At 41.6% G+C, this 13,480-nt stretch overlaps 1 protein-coding gene across 1 annotated transcript in view; it reads right to left on the reverse strand.

Moving 5' to 3' along the window:
- ggcx (gamma-glutamyl carboxylase) overlaps window positions 1-13,480 on the reverse strand; it is a 198,885-nt gene that overhangs the window by 111,988 nt on the left and 73,417 nt on the right. The gene's annotated exons all lie outside the window — the stretch shown is intronic.

Raw genomic sequence — 13,480 nt, forward strand, 5'->3', positions numbered from 1 at the left:
TAATCATTTACATTAGTGTGCTATTGGCTTTTGGGACTCACAGAGACCATTTTCATGGGGATCACTTATTAATAATTCACTGTGGGTTTATTCAGACACTGTTTCTGGAAAGACGCATTGCTGTTGATGCTTTCAAATTCAGCGTTTCTGCACCACACGAGTCCATTCCTGTGTTGTACTACATCTGTTGTCCACTGGGTGGCAGAGAATCACCTCTGCAACAGAGTCGGGTCTCATCGATCTGTGTGTGTGTGTGTGTGTGTGTGTGTGTGTGTGTGTGTGTCTGAGAGAGAGAGATAGCGAGAGAGAGAGAGAGAGAGAGAGAGAGAGAGAGAGAGAGAGAACTGGCTGAATAATGAAAACCAGTTAGAACCATTTTATCTAACAAAACAACGATCCCACTCTATCTTACCAGATAACACAAATCACTAAAACACAGTTCTCTAAGACCTCAACAGGAAGCAGCAGCAGACCATCTCCTGGCAGACTGTACTGCTGCAAGTTTGTGTGCGAATACAACTAATCTTTATTTTGCTCTTGTCAAAGGAGAAACACACCTGTGTAATACTAATAGTACACTACACACACACACTCTGTAGCTCCCTCTTGTTCACTCTTTGGCTCTGACAGCCCTGCTCCCATGAGAGGCAAACCTTTATCAGGAGAGAGCTGAGAGGAATTCCTCTCTCTCTCGCTCTCACACACACACACAGACACACACACACACACACACACACACACACACACAGACACACAAAATTTAATTTGAAGAAAATGTTTATGCTAAATGTTTAAGTGTGGATTGTTCAAGGATCCGTAAGAACATCTCATATAACTGAGTGAGAATGTATTCATAATCTAACTATAAGCTATTCTTACCAATTAAATCACAGGCAAACACAAATTAGGAGCCACCCACTGTGTTTATTGGCACCTCCCCCTTGCACACACACGTTTCCTAGATGATTTCATTTCCTGTATCAGGGCTATTTTGGTGTATTCGTGTTTCCCTCGTCATTGTCTGCTTGTCACTATTGTTTGTTTTCTTTTGTCTTCAACCTTTTATTCCGTTTGCCGTGTTTTATTTTCTCACCTGCTACAACCCTCGGCTTTCATGTCTCCTAGCTACTATGTCATCTGTTTTTTAAGCACTTCTCTGCTGTCTTTTGTCACAATGTGTAGACAAACTGATCTTAGAGTCCTCTGACATTTCTAAAGAAACATAGTAATACAAGATAGATGATTTATTTAAACTTGCTCCATTTATTAGTCGTATCGTGAATAATGAACATGAAAATGTAGTCATAATGTTTGATTATGTGCTACATATCCTGTCCTTTGAGGGCATTAAGCTCTAGCTGAGGCATTTACAGCATCTTAATTTAATCTCTTAAGAAACTAAATTGTTGCAAGAAACTAGGAAATGACACAGAATAATGGTAATATTTGGTGTGCAAACAAGTCTTGCTTGTCGAGTTGTAAAACCTCTCTTGACAAACAGGCATACACGCCCCGTGACCCCTCCTTCCTCCCCTTCAGACAATATAGTTCACTGTGATATAAGAGCCGTCTTCTCACCTACAGCATACCTGTGCTGCAGAGGTGTGACAAGTATCAGTTCCTCTGGGCTCTTTCTTTAGCGTTCCACCCACAAGTCACTCTGCAGGAATATGTGCTTACTTTAAAATAATGCAGCACTTTGACACCGATATGAGCGCGGGGGAGGAAGAGGAGGCTGTTTGCGCGCCGTTGAGGACACGACTTCAATCGCATTGTATCACAAAACACGAGGAAGCGTTTTGGCAGAGGACATCAGTGATCTGTAAATACATTCCAGCGGGATGGATTTACACCCCGCTGGCTGCTCCGCCTCAAAAACATGAATCAGTTATGGCTTCATATTATGTTGAAATGTGAAAATTAGTATTTTATGTTGTGGATTATTATTTACAATGAACGCTTTCAACTCATGATTTTCTCCTTAACCTTCAGATTTAGATCCTTTTCCACACTATCTGACAGTACAGTTCATTGTTCACACTGGGTGGAATATTTTTTACTCTATTCTATTTTTTTAGATATATTCTAGATATATTTAACATTATTCTTTTTTTACAGAGTATTTGGTGTATTTGGATACATAATTTCCCTCTGTGTCAAAATAAAGTTGTGTGTTTGAACGTTTGGGCGGACATTATGATTTTATAAGAGTTAATAAATGTATTGAGGTTAAAAACAAAAAAGACAGAATGTTGAATCCAACTGAGACATGAACAGTAAAGGTTCACTTATTCACAATGTGATGTTTAATGTGCACTTCCTTTTCTGAAGCTAGCAGGCCGTTATCAGGCCTGAGAGCTCAAAGACTCAATATGACAATAAGATATATGAACCATTTTATAGAGGAATATGGTTCTTGTTTCTTCCTTCAGTTTTCTAATTCTTTAATACAAGTCAGTCGGTCATATAGGTGTCATATTGGCTATTACAAGTATATATAGTGTTTTACTTATAATAGCCAGCCGATTGATTCATTTTAAACATTAAATTCTGCTTATTAAATTGTCTTTCCAAGAAACTAACAATGACCAATCGAAATTTTTAATCATTTTATTCAGAGAAAGGGGTCAGAGAAAAATAACAGTTTTCTTTCATGAGAAATGTTTCATAAACCACAAAAGAAAAAATAATAAAACGCATAAAGACATTTTACTTTAACTCTATCAATTTCACTTTTCCTTTTCAACAAATTCCCTAACAGTGATTTGATTTATCTTTATAAAAAGCTTCATTAACTGGTGTAATGAAAACACCCACACGCGAACAGCAGGCCCATCGACACATCACAAAAGGGAAAGAAACAAAAACATTTCACGCGTAGCAAGTTTGTTTTTTTATGTATGTAATGAAATGCAGATGTTGTTATCTCATTACCTTGTATTCTCTGTAGTTTTATCTACACATGAAATAAATAAAAAAAAGCTGCTCAACAGAGCACCGCTGACATGTTGGGTTTCAGTGCAGAATACTTGCTGCTCTATGCAGTCAGATAACTGCAGAAGCACCACCGTCCCCCATTCCACACATTCCAGGATTTCCCAGCAAGCATTGCAAGCAAGCCTAAACAAGTCACGTTCTTTACTCAGGGTGAATTTCACACAGTCAAGTGACTGAGGTCTCCTTTTTTTGCCTTCCCTTCGGTGTGCAATCAGATAAATACATTTTTACAACCCAGTCTGCTAAAATTCAAAAGTACGTTTTTTAAAAGCCAGGCGGAGATGAGACTTTATGAACTGGCTTTAATACACCACAACCATTCTTTCACCTGAAACATTTGTTCTGCAGCAGTGCGTAAAAAAAGACACGTTTCCTCTTTAATAATTACTCGTGTCCTTCTGCTGCAGCTTGTAACAGCAAACTGGACTGTGTGGTTAAACATTTCCACCCGGAGAGGTCTGCTGACAGTCATCAAAACAAACAAACCTCTTTACTCTCTTACTTTACGGTTCAAACATGAGGCACACACACACACACACACACACACACACACAGGAGCAGTGACACCTAATCTCAACACAGAAAGAAAGACAGAGAAGAGAAGGCAAAAGGCGAGGGGGAAGAGAGGGCCTTGCTCCCTACATTCCTCCCAAACCTCCCCTCCCCCCATCGACCTGCTACCACTGAGGATGCTCAAAAACACACATCGACCTCTCCCGCCCACATTTTTTTTTTCTTCCTCCATCTGCTTATTTTACCATCAGCCCCCTGCCACACACTGTCACAGTATTTGGTGTGACGACAAAATGCACAGGTGAAGGGGAAAAAAAAAGACTGGATTGAGCAGGGAACTAATTTACCGTGAAAAAAAGGGGGGAGAAAACGTGAAAATCCTGTTCTGATAATGGAAGATTTGCGTGTTATAATGCATCAAAAAATATATACATTGTCTAGTTATATTTAAATTTGCCTTCACCTATTGATTTGCTCTTCTGGTGGTCACTTTCCATAATTAGCCACACTTTTCATGAGCTGTGGTGTAAATTAAAAAGTGGCTAAACGGTGACTTCCAATCGATGCGCCATCACACAAGATGGATACAAATCAATGTTATAGGTTGGGTGGAGGGGGGGGGGGAGCATTATGTAATTTGCTTCCTTCCTTTTGAGATGCACACGAGTTAGAAAGGCAGTTCTATACTATAAATGTGGGTCATGAGGTCTTGTTAGCCTTCAAATGTGTGTAAGTGTAAATACAGAGCTGGGTAAACAGATAAGGGGGGGGGGGGGGGGTTCTCTGCACCACCACCTGCTATCAGTCATCAGCTCCACTTCTACACAAACTCGTTTGAAACGAGCCCTTTAGCACCAGTTTAGTGTGAGCTGGGGCCAAATGCTATGACAATACTATTGCACTGCTAGAATGGATGGTACAGTAGTGCAACATTGTCAAAGCAGCTGACCTCAGCATGTGTCAGCACGTGGACATGGGGACAGCCATTCTTCACTGCCAAACTCCAATTACATTTTAATAAGCAACTATGCTGTTTGTCCCGATCAACTGTTGTGCGTTTTAAAACAGGAGGAAGAAGAAAGGCAAATCTTGATTGAACAGATTGTGCTGGAATTTGAATTTAGCTATTTCTTTGGTGTTGAAGTGCATGGATTTAAAGTGTGGGCTAAAAAGGATAGATTTTTCTTTTTATCTTAACTCCTACAAAATAAAGCACAATAATAGTTTTTTTGTAACCTTATGATGCTAGTAATTAAGAGACATAATGGCAGAAATGCACACCCATAATCACATTTAAGGACCCCCTCAAAGCTCCATGTGTAGGTCAAGAGTTAAGACAGTATAGGGAGGTGTGTGTGTGTCTGTTTCATCAGCCAATGCCCTTTTAATATTGCACTGCTCATCTCAATGTCCAGTAGTGCAACAGAAAAAGGGCAGTGGACAACAACATGGACACCATCGGACTCCACAGCACATACTGACTCAACTAGCCACCCTTTCTCCTAAAAAAGAAAAGAAAAAAAAAAAGAAAATCACATGAAAAATAAAAACATTATAAACTCATGTAGCCTACTTTTATTTTGAAGGGTGAATGAATTAAATCAAAGTGGATTTTTAAGTTTGCAAACTTTTCTTTGTTGTAGTGCAGACTGCACAAATCAGCCTATTAAGGTGATTTTTTTTTTTTTTAAAAAGGCTGTAATTCTGCATCTGTGTGTGAGAAAGAGAGACAGGATATTACAGTTTAACAATATAACTTTTCAGAGGTGGAGTTAAACTTCCTAAATTAAGCAGCATTGGTTACTCTCTCCCTGGGAGAATGGGTATTTCCCAGCATGTGGGCCCATACTATTCTCTCCTGTGAATGACATGCATTCTAATTTTGGGGGGGAAATGGGAGGTTGGAGACAAGGGGGAGGGGGGCCACACACTCCCAAAGCTTTCACAGAACTACACGCTTTTAACTATCAAATAGGCTACTTTGAAAAAAAAAAAAAACATCAGTATTTACAATTATCCCCTCCGAACGATTGCTGAAAATAAAACAGCCTCAAACGAAATAAAGTAATTGTATTCTTCAACACTAAACACACACAAAAAAAGAAGAAGAAAAAAAAAACTTCCATCAAAAAGTTGAATTTCTCATTTACGAGCGAAGGACAAACTGCGACGACGACGAAAACGAGAGCAAAGTGCGTGCAGCAAGTTTGCACAATCAACGCGTTGTTACACAACATACAGGATCTATAGCATGAAAGGAAGAAGGGGGGAAACGACGCTGGAAACCTCTAGAACAGCCTGCAGCTTTCTCGTGCCCGACTCGCTCGGCCATTCCTAGAAAACACGTTAAAAAGGTGTTGTTTTTTTTGCTCGGGTTTTTTTTTATTACCTGTTCTTGAAAGCTTTACGTTCTCTCCGCCATACATCTGTGTGAGCGGCCTATACGCCTCCTTCACGTTAGAAGCGCTGGATCTGCTCCGCGAGCCATTCCTGCCAGCTCACGAGCCCAACGGTACAATACTGACGACTTGTTAGATTGCACAACAGCCTATAGGCTACGCGCACACACGCACACGCGCACGCACACACACACATACCAGCACCGTGGAAATGTCCCCCCTCGGAGACCCATTACACCGCGATAACAGCCCTGTAAGGCGCAGGACGCGTCTATCCGTCCACAAGGCGTTAAAATCGCGTCCCGATCAAGTTTTTGAAGCGAGCTTCCAGATGCGCAGCGCGCGGGCTCGACTCGCCGACTCCAACCCGCCGTTACCGCTTCCCCCCTCCGAGCCGCAAAACGCACAATCTTCCCATCTCGACCTTTGCAACTTCCAAGTTTGAACCGGGCTCCTGACAATTCACGCGAAAAGAAAATTATTTTTAAAATGGGCTACAACTCACAGTGGTCACCCTTCCCCACCCCTCCTTCCCTTCCGTCCCTCATCCCCTCCTCTCTCTCTCTCCCTCTCCCTCTCTCTGCACAACCACCACCTCCTCCGAAAGCATGAATAGTATCTAGCCAAGGGAGGGACAATCCGTTATAGGCGAAAAGAGAAGGGAAAAAGTTGTCCATAAAACAAAGAAAAGCCACCCTCTCCACAAACCACTCTTCGCGGTCCGCTGCCTCGTGGATTCGCGCCGTCGTTCCTAAAAGGCTGCGAGCGACTAACGAGCAAACGTGCGGAGCTCGAGGAGTCAAAAAAAGGAGAGAGAGAAAAAAAAAATCGCAAGTCTTCATGCACAAGCACACGGCCTCGCAGATCCGGACTCCATCTTTGACTACTTGACATTCAGAGCCTGCCGGAGCAAATTCCTCGTTTGCATGCCTCCCACTGATTGGCCTCTTCCTGCGCTAGTCTTTGCTATATGATGAGCCATTGGTTTGGTTTCGGCGTGTTCAACATTTCCAGCGCGCGCGTGATTGGCTGCGCGCGGCGACGCGTCACAGCGCACAACGAATACCTGATTAACTGTGTCCCATTCACAAATTTCTCATCATCTCTCCACTCGCTGTATCCGGATACTTGATCACTAATTATTTTTATTTACTTTTTTTTTGTTGGCGCAAACCCCCCCTTTTGTGCAGTCGTAAAGGGGATTATAATTAGCCTTTTAATTGCCCTCCGGGGGAATGTAACGCCTTCATTAGTTCGAATCACCCGGTTTGTCTTCTCACGCAGGCAGCGCGGATCAGGCCTATAATACTGATCGATTTAAAAGAGTCAATTTTAACACAAATATAGACGCGTGGGCACATATTTGGCGATGAATTCCGATCTGCGCGTCTCTAATGGCGCATTATAAGCGAATATTCAAATACTCACAAAAGTACAACTGCGACAAACAAAACGAAATGCCTGCAAAAAGTCGGACAAAGATCTCAGTTTGGGCAAGAACACGCGGGGCGAGCACGTATGATATGGCTCGTGAGGGATCAATGGTCGGACCCGATCACACGCTACTGGAGGCGGACCCAATGGGCGCCTCGGCCCCTTGCGAAGCTTTGATTGACGCACAGAGAGGAGTAGCGGGCTGTGAAATTTGGCATTCCTGGCCAGAGGAGCTGAAATAATGGCATTATCCAGTGGGAGAGGGCCCACTTTTTACTCCCCTCACACCCACCCGAATCCAGCCCACTCAGAAGGGATCTGATTGTGCAGCCAGTCGGCAAAAAAATGTTTGATGTAAGGCGGGGCATGATGGATCCAGTGAAGGTTTGGAGCAGTGATGCCCCCTCTGCCTCTTTTCAAAAAAGGCTCTCCTCAAACTGGCCTCAAAGTGTCCTGTCAAAGTGTCTGACACTGGAGTGAAGTTCTCTTCTGAAGCTCATCTTTAGTATTATTATAATTTTGTTGGTCCTCTGTTTTAAAACTGCTGCTGAAACTGTATTTGTACATATTTTCCTCCCACAGACAGAGCAGGATTCCTGTGAAGTGCCTGAATAATAAGGATATTCAATTAATCTCAAACACATCCAAAAACCCAATTATCATTATTATCTTCACACAGAGGCAAACAGCAAGATGAGGTGTTCATACTGTGGAAACAAGTGGATCCACATTATGTCAAAATAAAAAGCTGTAGCTAATTATAGGAGATTAATTTCTGAGAGAGAAAAAAATCTAAAAGTATTTAAATTAATTAAATGATTTAGTTTGGGTCTATAGATTAGAAATCTGCTTTTATTGAGAATACACATGCATCCTTATCTACTAGAACACTATTTCCAATTTCCTCACAAACCTTCAAATTGTTTAAAAGTATTTTTTTTAAAGGATTACACAAGTTCAGCTTTTTTAGTTGCTTTTCCCTTCAACAACACTTGTTTGTTGAAATCATTCAGTGGAATAAGAATCACAGGTAACTAATGCAAAACATGAATGTGTGGAAATTGCTTTGTTGAAATGACTAGTTGTTATTTTGTTTCCGTGGCTTTGAAACAGAATAAACTCAATAAAAGTTCATTCTCACACGTTCATTTCTCTGTTCTGGTAAAGTCAAACGAAGCTTCCGACAGATACTTTCAGATTTCACACCAGATTGGGGGGGATTAAAATGTCAAATCAATTATATATGAACACATTTAAATAAAACATAATCCAATTAAAAGAGATGCAAACGTGATGCGCCAATTTCCTTTATCCTATTCACAAATGTATTGAAATCTTTTTTTGCGTTGTTATTATTAGCAAGATGTTTGTATATGTATTTAAAGGTGTGTTAAACCTAGATTTTCAATTGTGTTTAATTCAAATGTAATGTTTTACATTCTTGAAATGAGAAAATCACACTACTGCGAAAGAATTACAAATTAATTCATAGGAACAAATTGACAATTACTAATGAGTCGTTTTAAAATGTGCTCACAGAAATCCACTTAAACGATTTCATATGATTAATTCACCATCTGTTTTCTGATTTAAATGCCACATTTGGCTTATTTTTTAATATCGTTTGTCAGATTCAATAGTACACAACTAGCATTTTAAAATAAAACAATTCATTAATAAAGTAATTTCATAGTGTTGGAAATAAATGTATTTTACTCTTGTTGAAAATGCAACTCCTAGTGAAAACAGCCTTAGAAATAAATGCTTTCTAAGCATCATTTATATATACATTCCTGCTGATGATGTTATCCCCTTTAAAGCTAATCTCATATATTTTACAGAATTAAAATCATGTGTAAAGAAATGAAACAATTAAATTATATTATATTTATTTTGTAAGTGTTCTTCTTTGGGTGCATTTCCATGAGTTTTTATGTATTTTAAGGCACCAACAGCTCAGATGTGTTATAATCTACAACGAAATATTGAAGGCGTTTTGATGAAAAGAACACAGAGTATTTTGAAATGTACCTTTGTAGAAAGCAGTTGATACAAACAGAGAAGAGAGACACAAAAACCACAAAAAACAACCAATGATTTGGAGAAGGTTTCTCCTGAAAATGAGCCTGAGGGGAAAGAGCCACAAAGCACCACTCCCTGCTGAACGGCCTGACTTTAAACTGCTGCCTGTGTGAGGTGTCATGGGGGCTGAGAAAAGCCTTTTAAACATGGGAGTTATTGTTCCCTCTGTTTTTTTCCAGCCTCCCATCCTCCGAAAATGTACCTCCTTTCTTCCTCTGCCCTTTCACCTCTCCCAACCCCCCATCCCTCCATCTCACGTCTCTCTCTCCACATTTCCCCTCCTTCCTCTCATCGGCCAAAGACCAAACAACCGTGATGGATCGTCATTGATGATTTCCCACCACCACCACCACCACCACAAAAAAAAAAAAAAAAAGGTTAATGGAGAAGTTTTTTTGGGGGGGTGGGGTGGGTGTGGGAAGTGAGTTTTCTGCTTCATGTTTTTCATGAAGTAGTAATAGTAGTAGTAGTAGACCCCACCCCGAGAGCCGAGCCCCCCGTGCACCCTGGCTCCTCCAAAGAGGGCTCCCCTCCTCCCCTCCTCCTCCTCCTCCTCCCCCCTTCTGCCTCCCTCTTGAAACTGACTCTATGGACTGCATGCATGACATTCCAGCTGTGTGGGTGGCACAGCCTTTTACAGCGTCTCCAACAGTACACAGGGCTCCTAAAGCACAACAGCAGAAGAACCTCCAGCCAGGAGCCATCTTCACATCCACTTCTTCACCCGGGAGCTCATGTGTGCTCTTCGTCGCCCCGGGGATTTGAACCTGCGAACGTTCACGAAAGACGTTGCTATTTCGTCACCTAAAGACTCAGAAGCTTGTAGAGCAGGATGTGTTAAACAATAAGTCAATGTAGCACATGTATTTCCTGCTTTGCCTTTGACACTGCAGAGCCCGCGGTCACCTTTAACAGCTCGAAAAATTATTTCATCAGCTTGATGCTTCATGGCTTTTGACCTGATGATGTTCGGTCTGCAGGACGGATAAACATATGAGCTGCAAAACCTGGTGAAACACAATATTTTCATATGCTCCATATGTGTGATTGCCGTTCAAAATCTGAAATAGGCTACTGGAGTTGTACACAGTGGTTTGTAAGTTAAACCTCTCATAAGTAAAATCTCTGTGTAGGAAAATATGCTGCAGATTTGTCTGTGAATGAATGTTTAACAAAAGGAATATGTATACACACATAACACGTGAAACATGAAATATTCACTTGTTTGGTGTGATAGCAGTATATTTAATGGAAGGGTCACTACTTCCCTTCTTTCATATATTTCACATGTGTTTGGTTTTAATAAGGGCAGCACACAAGAAAAAATATATGGCAAAAAGTGGTTGAATTTTCAGTTTTTTTTTTTTTTTTAATCATTATTATTGTTACTTTTTTTTTGGATCCAGAAGCAGATTCCAACAAAACAAAATTGTCTTTTTTTAATTGCTTTTCAAGTGTTTTGCATAATGCTAAAAAATGAATGACTGCTCCATCCATAAGTGGATGGCAAAATCACTTTTCCTGGTCTTTTTCAAGATTGAGCCGCAGAAAAGTTATCAAAAAACAAAATGTATGTTTCCACAAGCACATTTAGGATTCAGCTTAAAAAAATAACAAAAAACAACATTAGTTTAATCTGTAAACTGCAAAATAGAAAACCTTCTGCACATAATAATTTGTGATTTCACACTTGTTAACGTGTCAATTTTATTTATGTAGCCCCAATTGCAACACCCTCTGTCCTTATAGTCCCACTCAGAGAATGAAAAACTCCCCCAGAAACTGAATTCATATGTGACAGTGATTATTTCATTATAGCCACCATCCCCCCTCCCCACCAAACTAACTTCACTTCCTCAAACCTACACATTTCCACTCCACAATATCCTCCATTAAATCAATTAGTCATGATCCCAGAAGATAAGCACCCGCAGTTTTATTGAAGCTCCCGATCCGGCGGTGGGTGACATCGATTCTTTACCTCTGCCGATAAACGGCAAAACCTCATCCATAACTCACGGCGGCTCGGCGGGCGTACATGGAGCTTGTTTTTCCCCTCTCCGTCGGGCGAGTGCAGGAGCAGAGTCCAAAGGATGAAAAAAAAACTCAACCCCATTAACTGAACTTCAGAGGAATTCCTCACTTTACATACGGAATGCACTTTAGGTCAAAGGGCAAAGGGCCAGAGGGGAATCCACCCGCGCCCAGGCAGGCAGGCAGGCCTTATTTAAACAAGCCTGGAATGCCTGGTTGGGACAGGGGAAGAGGAGGAGGAGGAGAAGAAGAAGAAGAAGAAGAAGAAGAAGAAGGAGGAGAAGACCATTTTTCTGCCATTAACGTGAGCAGGAGCCGCCACCAACAAAGAGCAGCACTTCTGAAATGACCTGCTCTGGCTGACTTCATGTGCTACTGACTCTGAACTTTATGAGCTTACGAGCTTTTCCTGGTTATACATTCATCAGTTAAACTGGGCATAGACGCCGGCCGCTGTGATAGAAGCAGGTACAGTCAAACCCCTCAAACACACTTTTCCTATTGTTCCCTTAAAGTAAGAAAAAGTCATCTAATTCCACTCTGTCCCAAACTGATATATATTTTTGTATTGGCTTCTTCCTGCTCAGTTTTCAACGGCTATATGCTGTTTTATCAGATTGAAATATTTGCAAATTGTTATACTCATTTCAGCCACACTTTTAGTAGATTTATTTAGCAACTTTAGGATCTCCTCTAGAATTTTAGATTGCACATTTTTCAGGGGGTTTGAAAAAGTATGTATTTGAAAGGACCCACCGGGAAAAAGCTACTGCACATATGGATTTACGCTTCCATTCTTGTTCCTGTCACGTGCCGTTTCAACTTCTTTATATCAGAGAAAGATCCTTTAAATTCATTGCCACCAACTTGCAAAAAGCAAAACGATGAGAGAACTCCTCTATCTTCAAATTAAACACTGATTCCTGCAGGACTTGCTTGATTGAGGCCGCCCTATTACCTGCCCGTCTGTAATTTCAGGATCAATGGGAGAGGACCCTACGAGCGCCTCTGAATACAAAAACCCTGCATTCAGGGCGTGGGCCAACCTCTCTGTTTTTAGGACCATCTCGCCAGAATTTCCTACAAATGACATGCTACAATCCCCATGGCCGTGGTGGAATTCTGTCCACTTCAGGGCTTCAAAGCTGCACAGGACTCGTCGGGCAGCCTGGCCAATAGGTGAAGAGGGGTGGACCCTGCCTGCCTTGACCTCACCGACCTTCCCCCAACCCCACACCAACCACCCACCACCCGGCGTCCTGCTCCTCATCCCCCCATTGTCCACTTCATCCATCCATCCATCCAGTGAAGCAGCCAGTGAGTCAGTAGGTCAGGCTGTCCGTCTGCCTGTCTTTCAACGTGTCTGTCAGCAACAAAGAACACCAAATATTGAAATGCAACTCCTTTGAGACGAAGCCACGGCTCGAAGTGGAAACAAACATCTAAAATAAGTACATCTTTTCATGAAACCGTCAGTTCATGGCGGGCCTAAATGGATTTGCTCAGTGAGCGTAATCACATTTTCCAGAAAAGTGCCATTTTGTTCTTTCATTCTGCCCATACGCACGCATTCGTATCCTATAGTTGTCATTCGATTGTCCGCGGGCCTTTTATCCCCGAGCAGCTGAAGTGAACCAAACGGACAAAAGGGCTTCATATCTGCTGTGATCTCAGAGAGAAGAACTCAGCATTTCCGGATGCTTTCCCCTTTTCTGCAGCAGCCTTTCTACAAACTCTTGACTCAGCGTCTTTTTTCTGTCATTGTGGCAGCCATTTTCCCATGAAGATCCCCCCCCCCCCAGTGCCCTGCAGGAACCAATTACCTTCCTCTGATGAAGGCGAGCCTTTCATTTCAGTTAACCGCCTGATGTAGGAATGACTTCGTTCTCTTATTGTTCTGATTCTGCAACCTGTCATTGCTGTGTTGTCTGCATGTCGGTGCATTTAGCTGGAAAAGACACTGCTGCTCAAAGGTGGTTATTCTGGTAAACGAGCTTAATATACTGGCTGAGACCTCCATA

Source organism: Eutrigla gurnardus (assembly GCF_963514095.1).
Source record: "Eutrigla gurnardus genome assembly, chromosome: 19".
NCBI lineage: Eukaryota > Metazoa > Chordata > Actinopteri > Perciformes > Triglidae > Eutrigla > Eutrigla gurnardus.